Source organism: Ambystoma mexicanum, chromosome 5p, assembly GCF_040938575.1.
Source record: "Ambystoma mexicanum isolate Mex_15411 chromosome 5p, UKY_AmexF1_1, whole genome shotgun sequence".
Lineage (NCBI taxonomy): Eukaryota > Metazoa > Chordata > Amphibia > Caudata > Ambystomatidae > Ambystoma > Ambystoma mexicanum.
The window spans coordinates 1,030,597,245-1,030,611,754 of record NC_090930.1 but is presented as its reverse complement, the minus strand read 5'-3'; positions in this window follow the sequence as shown (position 1 = coordinate 1,030,611,754).

The following is a 14,510-nucleotide window of genomic DNA, read 5'->3' as shown; positions in this document are numbered from 1 at the left end:
TAAGCTGGCCCCCATATTGGACTTCCTGCCGGACGACAAGAGGTCCGAGGCCCTGGAAATACTGCAAGAGGGCGAGGTGGCGTCGGACCACGCCATAACGGTGGCAACCGATATTGCCGATACCGGGTTCCGCCAGCTGGGCAACGGTGTTTGCCTACGACGACTGGGTTGGCTCCGGGCGACCGACTTCCGTCAGGACGTCCAGACCAGGGTGTTGGACATGCCGTTCGACGGCAGCAACTTGTTCGAGAAGGCGGTGGACGAGTCCCTCCAAGCCATAAAAACGGACACAGAGACGCCCGCGCCCTAGGAGCCCTTCAGCAACGACAGCCCTTTCGGAGCTCTGGAGGCAGACAGGGTGCCTCTAAGGGATCCAGTGGTGGCTCGTCGTCCTACCGCCAGGCGGCACGCTCCTCGTCTCAGGAGGCCTACAGGGGCCGCGGCAAGCAGGGAGCGCCTCGCCGCCGTCGGCAAGGGGGCCAGGGCGGCAAGGCCACCACCTCCAAGCAGGACTGAACCGGCCGTGGTCTCGGGCCCCCACCGAAGCACCCCGGTGGGAGGCCGGCTGACGAATTTCGTCGGCGTGTGGAAGTCCATCTCCACCGACCGTTGGGTGCTGGATACCCTGGCAAGAGGACACTCTATCGAATTCCTGAAGAAGTGCCCTCACGTTCCACCTGTGGCCAGGAAGGAAAATCACGTCGCGCAACTGCTGTTGGAAGTACTGGCGATGCTCAGGAAAGGCGCCATCAAGCTCGTCCCGAAGAGGCTCTGGGGCTCTGGGGTGTACTCAAGGTACTTCCTCATCAGGAAGAAGACGGGCGGCTGGCGCCCCATCCTGGATCTTTGTCGTTTGAACAAATACATCAGATCACAAAAGTTCAGGATGGTCACCCTCCAGCACGTACTTGGACAGCTGGAGGAAGGCGACTTTCTATCGTCGTTGGACCTGGAGGATGCATACTTCCACGTTCCCATCCTCAAAAGTCACCGAAAGTTCCTCAGGTTCGTCGTCCAGCGACGCCACTACCAATTCAGAGCACTGCCGTTCGGATTGAAGTCGGCCCCCAGGGTCTTTACCAAGTGCCTAGCACCAGTGGCGGCGCGGCTGCGCCTACAGGGGATTCACGTCTACCCCTACCTGGACGACTGGCTCATCCGCTCAAGGACGAGGGAACTCGCCGTCGAACACACTGCGAGGACCGTCCAGCTACTCACAAACCTGGGATTCGCCATAAACTACCCGAAGTCCCACCTGGTGCCGTCGCAGGTGGCCCTGTTTCTGGGAGCGAAGCTCGATACAGTGAGGCGCCTGGCGGCCCCGTCGGAAGAACGGACGAAGACCATTCTAGGCAAAGTGCAGCGCCTGCTAGCCACGGACGTGGCCAGGGTGAGGTCCATCAAGTCCCTCCTGGGGATGATGTCCTCTTGAATCTACCTGGTGCGCCTCTGCACACTACGGATGCGCCCTCTTCAAGAATTTCTCGACGCCCGTTGGATACAGGCGACGGGCACCTTCGAAGACAGGGTCCCCCTCAACGAGGTGTTCCGGCGGGCGATTCAGTGGTGGGGCGTTCGAGTGCACCTCACGGCGGGCAAGGACTTTCAGACGCCGGCGTACCAGGAGACGGTGACGACGGACGCCTCCCTGGAAGGTTGGGGCGCCCACACCGGAGATCTCCACGCAAGAGGCCTCTGGCTCCCGGAGGAGAGGCTCCTGCACATCAACGTCCTGGAACTCCGAGAAGTGTTCTGGGCTCTCAAATCGTTCCTCCCGTCGCTCAAGGGCAAGGTGGTGCGGATCTTCACGGACAACACCACGACAATGTTTTACATACGGAAGCAGGGAGGCACCAGATCCCCAGCCCTATCCAAGGAGGCACAGGATCTGTGGCACTGGGCGGTCGCCCAGGGGATGTTCCTGGTTCCCTTCCACCTGGCAGGAGAAAGCAACACCATCGCCGACTCGCTCAGCAGGGAGCTGCGCGCGTGTCACGAGTGGGAACTGCGCCAGGATCAGGTGGATCAACTCTTCCGACGATGGGGCAAACCCCAAATCGACCTGTTCGCAACAGCGACAAACTCAAAGTGCAAGAGGTTTGCCAGCAGGTTTCCCCAGCCGAGAAGCATGGGCGATGCGTTCTCGTTCCCCTGGGACGGCCTATACCTGTATGCGTTCCCTCCGTTGCCGTTGCTGCTTCGACTCATCAGCCAGCTCAAGAGGTCCCGGTGCAGGATGATCCTCGTCGCACCGGCGTGGCCGAGGCAGATCTGGTTCCCGGACCTTCTGGACTTGTCAACGTCCCCTCCCATCAAGCTGTCGGCGGACGCGGACCTTCTCTCCAGAAAAGGAGGCGCCATCTTCCACCACGACCCGGCGTCGCTGAACCTGCAGGCTTGGCTCCTGCAGCGCTGCAGTTTGGAGGCTACGATATACCGGCCGATTGCAGAGAGGTTCTTGCAAAGGCCAGGGCGTCCTCGACTCTCAAATGCTACGGTCATAAGTGGAAGAGGTTCTCTATCTGGTGCCGAGCACAGAAGATCAACCCCCTACGGATTACGGCCCCTCAAGTGCTGCCGTACCTGCTATCGCTGGCAAAGGCTGGGCTAGTCCATGCCTCCATTAAGATTCATCTGGCGGCGAACTCCAGATATACCAGAACCACAGGACGGACGTCCCTGTGGTCCCATCGACTGGTAAAAGAGTTTATGAAAGGACTGTTCCGGTCGTTCCCGCCGGTGAAGGCCCCGGCGTGGGAACTTAACGTGGTGCTGACCAGGCTCATGGGGCCCCCATTCGAGCCGATGCACTGCGCACCTATGAAGTTTGTGTCGTGGAAGACTGCGTTCCTGGTGGCCATTACCTCCGCACGACGAGTGGGAGAGATCCAGGCCCTATCCTGCAAAGCACCGTACTTGACTTTCCATGCCTCGAGGGTGGTGCTTAGGACGCACCCCTCCTTTATGCCCAAGGTGCCGTCGGACTTCCATCTTTTTTTTTGAAAATCAATTTTATTAAGTTTCCTTGGTGCATAACGAGGTTACATTCTTGCATTGCATTTATTAATGTGAGTTAACATAAAGAGAAAACCAGACGAAACACACCCCATGCCCCCCCCCCTCCCTCTCCCTCCCCCCACCCCCCTTCAGTTCGCGCTTACATAGCCTTGATAAACACTTGCACAACGGGCTCTCTTAATGATGGAGGCGTCAATACAATATGCGTGTGGCACGCCAAAGTCATATGGGCCAAACGAGTTCAGTTCTCAGCCGGGTCCTTGGCCCATGGTCCCACATCCGTGGGGAGGAGGGGAATCCCTCAGCTCAGTCTTCAGGACCTAGACCACTCGGCCGTACTTATCAAAGAAGGGGAGCCAAATTTCCTCGATACTGGACTTAGACTCATCGAGCAGGTGTGTGAGGAACTCCATGTCGTAGATGGCCCTTACTTTGGTCACCCAGGTTTTTTCCCCTGGCATTCTCGGGTGTTTCCATTTCTGCGCTAGACAGCATCTAGCTGCTACCAGCATCACCTGGAGCATGTGATCATGAGTGTTACCCCGGTCCTCTTCGTTACTAATCCCGAAGAGGAAGAGCCACGGGCAGGATACTCGTTCTATCCCATCTACCCCTTTGATCCAGGTCCGCACCTTGTCCCAGTATTTCTGGACCACTGGGCATCCCCACCACATGTGGATATAGTCACCTCTCTCTGTCCTACATTTCCAACAGTGTGGGTCATATCCTGGACGCATTTTGGCTATTCTTTGCGGGGGGTAGTGCCATCTATGTAATATCTTGAGGGCCTGATGGCGATATTGGAGGGAGGATGTGGATCGATTGGCCCGTCTACACATCTCTGTCCATCTCTCGTCATCAATTTCCTCGCCCAGGTCCCTACCCCATTGTATGCGTGCTGGTGGCGGGTCTCGGGGGATGGAGAACAGAAAGAGCTTGTATAGGCGGGAGATTATCCCCTTGGAGCCCCTTGCGGTCAGAAGGAGTTTTTCAAAGTCTGTGAGTTCCCTCCTGAGGGTATCACCCCAAGATGGTTCCGTGAGGGCACCCTTAAGCTGAAGATATCGGAACGGGGAAAGCGTGCCTATTCCCAGGGCTTCCTCAAGGTCCTTCAAGGGGAGGAAGGAGCCCCCCACCCACAACTGGCCGGTCCTACTAAGGCCCGCCTCGAACCATGTCTGGTAGGCTGCTGGTTCCGCTATTTTGGCCAGGAAAGGAGGGGCCCAGATGCAGCTCAAGGGGGAGGGCCATGTCGTGAGCCATCTATAGTAACCTCCCTCTCTCCACAGGGACCACAGTACTCTTAGAATCGGGTGGTTCAAGACTGATCTGGGGATCGTTCTCCTTGGGACCCAGAGCCATTCCTCTAGTGTGACGGGCGCCAGGGGCCTATTGTCCATGGCTACCCACTGTTTTTTCGGTCCCGGTGAGAAGTGATCGACCAGGATCCTCAACTGGGAAGCCCTATAATACGTCTCGAGATCAGGGTAGCCCACCCCTCCATCTTCCTTGGTCCTAGTCAGAACCTCGTATGAAATCCTGTGTTTTTTGCCCTGCCAGAGGAATCTAAGGAGGATGCGTTTTGTCTCGTCAAAAAAGGCCTTGGGGACTTGGACCGGGAGCATTTGAAAGAGAAACAGAAATTTTGGGAGGATAACCATTTTTATAAGGTTAAGGCGTGCCATCCATGAGAGACCCGTTCCCGCCCACCTTTCTATGTCTCTCCTGATTGCTGACCAGAGGGGGGGGAAGTTGGCCCCATACAGGTCCTCAAGGTTACGTGTGATTTGGACTCCCAAGTAACGGAACCCCTCATCGCTCCGCTTGAAGGGGAGACCCTCCACAAAGGTCACCTCCGTGTCTGGCAGGTTCCCACCCATGAATGCGACCGATTTGTCCAAATTAACCTTATACCCCGATAGTTCTCCATATCTTGCGAGGCCCTGCAGAACCCGAGGGATTGTTTGGGACGGTCTGGTGACATAGAGCAGGGCGTCATCCGCAAAGAGGCAGATCTTGCAGTGCATATCCCCCATCTGTACACCACTGATGTCCGCATCATTGCGGATCGAGATTGCCCACGGTTCCATCACCAATGCGTAGATTAACGGAGACAGGGGGCATCCCTGCCTCGTGCCACGTTCAAGGGGGAATTCCCTAGACTCAATCCCGTTAGCCACCACTCTGGCCGAGGGGGAGGAGTAGAGCGCGGATATCCATCCCAACCACCTTGGACCCATCCCCACTGACAAGAGAACCTCCCTCATGAAAGCCCAGCTGACCCTGTCAAAGGCCTTCTCCGCGTCAAGAGCCAGTAGGAGAGCGCCTTCATTCCTGGCCTCGGTCGTGGCCAATACATGGAGGGTCTTCCTTAAATTATCGGAACCCTGTCTATTGAGGACGAATCCCGCCTGATCAGGATGTATCAGGCGTGGGAGGGAGTTTTCCAATCTGGAGGCCAGGATCCTAGCAAAGATCTTGGCATCTAAGTTGAGAAGTGAAATGGGTCTGTAAGACCCACAAGCTGCCCGGTCTTTACCAGGTTTAGGTATGACGGTGATGAGGGCCTGTAGGAAAGTCGGGGGGATCGTGTCGTTGCCTCTAATTTGGTTGAACAATTTGGTCAGGGGCTTCACTAAGGTGGACTGGGTCTGTTTATAGAAATCCGCTGTGTAGCCGTCAAGGCCAGGAGCCTTTCCGGCCTTCAGTCTCTTGATGGCTCCCTCCACCTCCTCTTCTGAAATTTCCCCCTCGAGGGCCTCCAAGTCCTGGTCGGTCAGTTTGGGGAGGGGGTGTTCTGCCAGGTAGGAGGCAATGTCCTCCCGAGATTCGCCCGCTTGCCTAGAATAGAGTTTGCTGTAGTACTCAGCAAAGCATTCCGTCACTTCATGCCGGTTCCCATGAACCCTGCCCTCTTCGTCGGTCAACCGGGTAATCCCTCTCTCCACTCTACACCCCCTCGACCTCTGAGCCAGCAGAGTGCCTACCCTGTCGCCCTGTTCGTAGTATCTCTGTTTGGTATATCGCATCCTCTTAACCACCTCCCCTATGAGAACCGTATGGAGCTCCTGTCTTTTGCCCTGCATCTCGTCCAATAGTGCCCTCCGGTCCACTCCCGGGACTCCCAGTCTGGCCCGCAAGATCTGCAGCTCCCCTCGGAGTCTGCTCTCGATCAGGCCCCTCTCTCTTTTACGCCTCGAGCCCTCCGCTATGAGGAGGCCTCTGAAGGTGGCCTTCCCCGCTTCCCATACCATGGACATGTCCGTCTCCCCCGTGTCATTTGTCTCGAAGTAGGCCAGCATTTCCTGCTTCATGAACTCACGGAATACTGGATCCCTAAGGAGCGTGTCGTTGCACCGCCATCGAGCCGATCTCGGGGCGATGGGCAGGGACCAGTTAGCTATAAGTAGTTCATGGTCCGACCACGTTATGGTCTCGACTTTTGGTTGGGTCATCGCCCCATCTCCCTCCTCTGAGGCCAACAGAAGGTCGATTCTGGTGTAGGTGCAGTGCGGGGGAGAAAAGAATGTGTAACCACCCTGGGCCGGGTACGCCTTGCGCCAAACATCTACCCAGTAGTGATCCTTCAAGAGGTTCTGCAAGGCCAGGTTATCCCTCGTGATCCCCTTGGGTACCCCACCTCTGGCGGACCACCAGTCCAGTTGGGGGTCGGCTATGAGATTAAAATCACCCCCGAGAATCATGGCCCCCTCGGCCCATTCATCCATGACACCAAAGATCCGTGTGAGGAACTCCACCTGGCCCGTGTTGGGCGCGTATACGGTGGCGAGAGTAACTCGCTGCCCCTCGCAAAGCCCCTTGACACCCAGAAATCGACCCCCAAACCCCCTCTTGGTTTCCACCCCCGTTAGTTGGAGAGCCCTTCCCAGGAGAATGCCCACCCCCTCCTTCTTCGAGGTCGGGTGTGAAGCCCAATAGTTGCTACCGATGTCTTTCCCCTTGATTCTGGATTCCCTCCCGCGCTTATAATGTGTTTCCTGTAGAAATAGGACCGTCAGGTGTTGTTTTCGGAACATGTTGCCCGTGAGGGATCTTTTATTTTGAGAGTTTAGACCCTTGACATTTAACGTGCCCACCTTCCCTTCAATCGTTGTCATCATACCGTGTGCGTATTCTGAACCCCTCGTGGTGATTGAATTTTAGTGCCCCTTGCCAAGCGTATTCTTGCGGTCTGAACTGAATTTCCCCCTGAGTCCCCCAAACTACCCCGTTATCCCCCCCATCCCCTCCCCCCTTGCAACTGACCCCCCTCCCCGTGTCTTCCCTCCCCCCTCCCCACCCTTGTACCTTGAGGCGTCCGTCCACTCTCCCCAACATGTGTTGGGGCCGGTCAACGAACCACCAAGGACTCCAACCCCAGCCCCGGGGTTTTCGTGTGTCTGGAGAGTCTCAGATCGCAAGTCCGATTCAGGTCGGCCCCTGCAGGCCTTCGGTGCACTTAACCGAGACAAAAACCAGAGACCCCGCCCGGGCCCTCAACCCACAACCAGAAACCCAAACGCGGGGCAACACAAATAAACAGTTAACTTTTTAACATAATGGTCTGCCGACCCAAGGTCCGGTGGGCCAAACGCGACACCGCCGCGGTGTCCGTTCAAGGCAGTTCGTGGGCCCGGGGCCTCCTGCGTCCGTACCCTGAATCGTCTCTCACCTCATGATTTTCTCTCCTTCCAATCGAACGTCATTTTCATGAGTCAGTGTGATTTTCCGGGTTCATCGACGGGTGTCTGGTTTTCCGAAACTTTCGGGCCCCCTTGACCTTAGATTTCCCACTGTGATTTCCTGGGCCGTCGGGACCCCTAGGGGGGTCCCGTGGTCCTCCCTCCTGGGCGCCCGAATGGCCCGCCTGGTCGTTCACCAGATCGTCCGTGGCTCTTCGTATGTCCTCCTCCGACACCAGGTGGTGTTTCTCACCTAGCCACTCAAACTCCAAATAGAAGGGGTGACCCCACCGATATCGGACTCCTTTTCCCTGCAACCATCTTGTGAGTGTGCCGCATTTCCTCCTCATTGACAGGGTTAGGGCCGAGAGGTCTTGGAAGATGGATACCTTTGAATCACCGTACTGTATGGTGCCAAGATGTCTCGCCTTTTCCAGGATTCTGATCTTGTCCCTGTAGTAGTGCAGCCGAACCAGAACCGAGCGTGGGCCTCTGCCTCCCCCCCCCGCTCGGTGCACCCTGTCGAAGTTGGTCGCCCCCACGTCTTCCGTTCCCAGGGCGATCCTCACGATATCGTGCACTTTGCCTTCAAGTCCTTGTACGGATTCGCCCTCAGATTCCATCAGGCCAAAGATTCGAAGGTTGTTCCTCCTCTCCCTATTTTCCATGTCGTCAACCTTGAACCGAAGCTCTTCCTCGCGCCTTTCCATGTCTCGGAGTCTCATGTCCATTTGGGTTTCGAGGAGTGTCGCCGAAAGTTGGTTATTCTCGACGCCCTCCACGCGGTCTTCTAGGGTGGCGACCTTGGTGGTGAGGTCGGCCAGTTTGGCCCCCATGTCTGTCCTCATACCTCGTATCTCCTCCAGAATCGTTTGGATGTTGTTCTGGATAGCCCCCAGATCCGGGGGTGGGACGGTGGGGCTACCGGCGGCCATGGTCCTTTCTTTGGGAACAAACTGATATTTCAGCAAGTTCTCTCTCCAGTTCATGAGGGGTTCGTGTCGGCCAGTTTACGACGGACGCCGCCTTTCTCCGGGTCAGGCCGGGCCTCGGGCACCAGAGGCGCCGGGCGTGCGTTCCCTGTGTGGGTGGACGGTTTTCTTCAAGTCGGAGGATGCCCAGGGGAGGAAGCGCCGCGGGCTCACCCTCTCGGGCCTATTCGTGGGCGGCGCGGCTCGTGCTGTCTCCTGCGCCACTCCGCGCCAGGTCGTGGGGGAGGGGCAGCCGATATCGCCTTGGTCCGTGTAACTCCGCACAGGAGCGTCGGATCGGAACCAAAGTTGGACCCAGGTGGGGGCCACAGGCTTCCACGTCTTTTGGGGGGGGTCGCGTAGTATATGGGACCCTCGTTTCGCCGATAAATCGTGATTCACCCGGGGCTGGGTGCGGAGCTCGACGTTCAGGCGTCCATCCTGCCCGCGCCCCCTGGTGGCCTCCCCGGACTTCCATCTTAACGAGCCCTTGGTGTTACCTGTTTTCTTCCCGTCTCCTTCGTCGCCGGCCGAGAGGACTTTGCACTCGCTGGATGTGGCTAGAGCGCTGAAGTTCTACGTGGACCGCACGAAGAGTTTCCGGAGGACATCACAGCTGTTCGTGAACTTTGGACCTGTGAATCAAGGGAAGGCTCTCTCAAAGTCTTCTATTTCCAGATGGCTCTCCGGCTGCATCATGCACTGTCACCGGTTGGCTAACCGACTGCTGCCAGGCCATCCGAGAGCCCATTCGACCAGAGCGATCGCTGCTACTACGGCGTTCTAATCTGGTGTGCCCCTGCTGGACATCTGCAGGGCTGCTACGTGGAGGTCGACGCACACCTTCACGAGATTCTACTGCGTCGATCGGGATTCCAGGGAGGAGTCCAGGGTCGGCCAAGCAGTGCTGCGCGACCTGTTCGCTTAAGGTGAGCCTGGTGAGGAGGTAAGAGATGCTTAATGTTGAGTTTTTTGTATTGCTTAATGTTGAGCCTTTTACCACCCCCCGTGGTTGTGCATGTGTGTACTGCTATTTAATCTTATATTCATGAGCATGTGAATCCATGCCAGACCCCATGCTGGAGAAGGAACAAGTTACTTACCTGTAACTGTTGTTCTCCAGCATGGGTCTGGCATGGATTCACATGCGAACCCTCCCGCCTACCCCTCTGCGGCTCTTCACTTGGTCATACTGCCACTTCACGTGCTACCAAATCTGAAAATGGCTGCCAGAGGCGGGGCTTAGGTAGAGGGCAGTCATTGGCTGTGGTCAGTATGACACAGAGATCAGTGATTGGTTACTAATAGGAAAGACAGATCAGAAACGAAACTGATACTGATTTTTTCTTTACTGAGGATTCCCAGCCTGACGACTGGGAATATTCATGAGCATGTGAATCCATGCCAGACCCAAGCTGGGGAACAACAGTTACAGGTAAGTAACTTGTTCCTTCTGTCCTGAGGAGTAACGTAGTCTCTAAATACACAGTTGTTGCCATTTTCTTTTCCCCCCAGAGACACTTGTGTGAACTAATAGCATGTGCCTCATGTATCAGCAAATAAAACTTAATTTACTAATTTCTTAGTTTTTCGAGACAGGACTTAGTAATGGATTGATTACCTAATGGTAATCCTTCTCACCCTTCCCAGTGAGAATAATTACGTTGGAAGAGTATCCATAGTGTATAACACAAGACAGTTTTTTCAAGGCCCGGTATCCCGGGCCCTACTCTGATGCTGCAAGAATAGCTCCTAGCCACCTGCATCCCTTCTCACCCCTCCTCCTAAACTCATGGGAGTGTGGGGGGACACCACAGCAAAACTTACTGCCTGCCTCAGTTAGAGTAAGATACACCCATGCAAGCCCTGGCAAACATGTCACCTGCTCAAATTAGAAAGTGGGGGACACTCCTGCAGCCCCCGGCATGCCTGCCTCTGCTATTGACCCACTTAATTTCCCATCCGTCAACTGCTACAGGCATCCCCCTGCCTCTGCCTCAATCATCTCACCTCTATTCCACGCTGCATCTACTTCTTGGAGCATGCATGATTGGGCCATTAGGTAATCCTGACACTCTGCCATACGGCAAAGGCAGCTTGTCAGGAAACTGACCGCTGCAAATGCGGGCTGAATCGATGGAAGACTAGCAACACTGTCTGCCCTACACAAAATGCCTTTACCTCTTCCTCTCTGTTACTAGTGAAACCCCCTTATGTAATTCAAGCCATACCAGAGGAGAGCCAAGTCAGCGGCCACTGACCACTCATAATGTTATGAGCAAATTCCATTCACGTAGCCCTCATCACAATTGAATGGACTCGTGGCATTCGACAGATGACCATTACACAGTGGCACGCATATGAACTCCGTCACCCAAAACATGACAGCTCCTTATCAAAGGCAGCCTGTGTCTGTCTCTGCTTATTTGCCATGTGTGGCAAGCTTCTAGTGCACACATTTCCTGAAGACATGATCTGAATATCTCTATATGGAAGACCGGTTCTGTGGCCCATTGGGTGCGTGATGCTGTGATTCATTTGCAGACAGAAACATAGTGCAATCAGTGTGCAAAACTTTATTACCACCTGGTCCCACCGGAGAGATTTGGAAAGACTATTTGCCCTTAGGGGCTCTAGAAACTGTGATAACATAATCCTGCAATTTTTCATAGTGAAGCTGTACACAGAGATCTCATTTCCAGGATCGCCATACATGCTTGGATCAAATCCCTAAACCTCAGCAAGGGGATCAATAGCTCTCAATTTGTTAACACGTCTTTCCTGCCACAGACCACAACAACCATTTACTGCAGAACAGTGTCGGAAAAATAGGGTGGAAAAAAGGCAATACATCAACATTTAATTGGCCTTTGATAATCCTTAGATGAGTGACCAGGGCATCTGACTGTGGAATTAGCAGGTTTTGATGAAGTCACATTTTCTGTGCTGTGTGATGAGGCTGTAAAAGGCATGGGGGCTAGTTGCTACCACCTGCTATGGGATGTGTGGGGTCTGCAGGGAGAAGAGAGTGTGTCCTACCCCTAGGATCTGCAGTCCATCATCAGTTTAGGAAGTGATACCTGCCTAAGGTACATAAGGTACCCCAGGTCTGAATGGAGAATGGACAAAGGGCAAAGTTTTCAGTGGAGAGCTAAGAGAAATTATCTTTTTGCCAAGGCATTTGGGAATAGCATTCAGGTCAAAGGGAAATCACGGACAGCCTTTGTCACCCTTTTCCCATTAGCAATGTTCCTAAAGCTTATTGTCCCTATGATGATTAACAGCTTCCCAGCTTCATTAGGAAGGCCCAATAACCATTGTTCACCCCTTCTTGGCCCCTCCCTTATACCCCAACACCCATGGTAAACCCATATGAGAAATCCTTACCTGTACGCAACACCCTGTTGTTTGTCAAGGTCTGAAGTACTTCAATGTGCAACATTTACCAAGTTGTGTTTGCCACCAGTGGTTTGCTCAAGAATGCACAAACTTTCAGGGGATTTGCTCACGGACCAGGAGAGGCGGTAGGCCACAGAGGAGAACAAACCGCTGCAGTGGTTGCCAGAGGATTTGAGAGGCAATATGGTGGATGCCCCAATTGTAAGCTCCATCTGTGGAGCCACGCTCACAAGCGGGGAGCAATGCACAATAACTCAAAAAGCGAATTCCAATCTTGGTAACCAATCCTGTGCTCCCTGTTCCACAGCTAAGCATAGTGTGCAGTTTGTTTACCCAGGAGGCGGGCAAAAACTGGCCACAATTGCAGCTTGTTGTGGGTGGTGGGAGCTGACTAGTTGTGGTACTGCGAGGTGACCAGTTGTGGTACTGTGAGGTGAGAAGAGCAATCAAGTAATAAGTGAAGAGGAGAGCATGCATGAGGTAGATCAAGACAACGCATGGGGTGGGCAGAGTAAGAAGGAAAAAGAGTGTCGGAGGCAGCAGAATAGAAAGCAGAAACCTGGAAGGGAGGCATAGAGTGAGGGAGAGAATTCTAGCATGGAGTAGAGGAGGTGGCTCAGCGTGCAGCAACATTAATGGGGATAGGAGCGATAGAAGAACAGAGATACTGTGAAACAATAGTGAGAACCAGTCAGCAGGAAGTGAAGGGGAGTGTGGAGGGGTGAAAGAACCGAATCACTCAGAAAAAAGAGAAACTAAGAGGGGGAAGTTAAGAGTGCCTGATCATTGCAGATTGTCGAGAGGAGATGAAAGAGAAAGTGAGCTAGACTACGCGGTTGACAAAGGGAATATAGAGGCCCTGCTAAATGTGCACCTACCCATCATGGGCTGGCAACCAGTATTCTGGAGCTCATACCCAAAGCTCCCTGGATCTAGAAAGGTCTGTTGAAACATGACCCAGATCTGACAACACCTGACGCAAGCCAGGAACCCACATGTTTGGAAGGCGGGAAGAACTACCTAGAGGGAAATCTGCATCCTGAGCAGGACAGAGAAAAGAACCAACCAGTCCAAGAAATAAGTGCAGGGACACTTAAAATCCCATTTCGATTGACTTTTGTTTGACGAAAAGTGAGGGACAGACAGAGGGACTGCCTTTTTTTATTTCTTTAAATATCCCTTATTTATTTAATCTAGGCCGTCCTACGTCCTGAGCACGTTTGTGTTATACAATAAATCTGTTCGAACCCGTTTCTCGATTTCTCATTTGTCTGTTAATCACCCCGCAGTGACGAAGCCTACTAGAAACGTAACAAATATGTAACAAAATGCTGCCAACGCGTCTCTGGGTCTTGGATTGGCACAGAGAGAGGTTGCTTTTAATCTCAAGCCTTAGCTGGGTGATCATGTGTGAAGCATAACTCCTTGCTACCTATCCCCTATGTGGTGCTGCTGATTTCTGCTAGGACTACACCTGTACTCCAGCTGTGTGGGTAGAAAAATGAAGCAGGCCCAAATCCAATCATAAGCAGGTACTGGAGTCCACTATCAAAACTTCCTGGCAGTTCAGAAGAATACAGCCTATGGAAATTCTGTCAAGAGGACAACATGGCAGCATATAGGAAGTCACTACGTATTTGTATAAAATCAGCACTGCCCCCTTTAAATCTAAAGAGTGAATGTTTTTTTATTCATCAGCTACTCACTTTTCATCTGTCAATCTGTCAATACACCACCCAGCCTCCCAACATCCCATGCAGCTGCGAGTCAGGAGAAGAAATGCTGTCCCTACCTTAGCTAGGCCCCGTTTTACATAAGCACAGCCTAGGGGAAGAGGAAAAGGGATCATGAAAACCAGTGCTTGGCAAAGCCAGGCATTTAGGTTCTGAATAGACGCTCCTCAGCCTCCTGGCCCCCCAGGAATGGGAAGGGAAACTGACACAATTTACAAGAAGGACCTAAGTCTTGATATGTTAGGTTGGATGGGGAAACTTCTCTTCAGAGTCCTATATGATGTTATGGGGAGGGTTATTTCTTTTTCTTTTCATATAAAGAGTTTGGTCTGAAGAGCATTCCAAGTACAGTTGTTTGAGACTTTGCTTGAACGAAGGGTGACATCTTGCGGTACCTGCAAGGTCACAAGCCTGCAATAGCCATGAGTAAGAGCTATGAAATCTGCATTTACTTGAGGCCTGTCCCTAAACACCAGATAGAAAGCCAACACTGAAAACACAATGCATGCTGGGGCATACCCAAAGGTGAGCTCCACCCTTTAGGAGTGGTAGCGAGAGAGGAATTTGCAAAAACCATAATGCCTGCAATATCAATCCCTCAGGGATCGTAACAAAAACTAAGGAAGTGTTTAAAGATTTCAGTCTTTCATTATCAAGTTATTGGTTTTCAAACCAACAACACCTGTGCAGTCATAGCATCCTTTGCT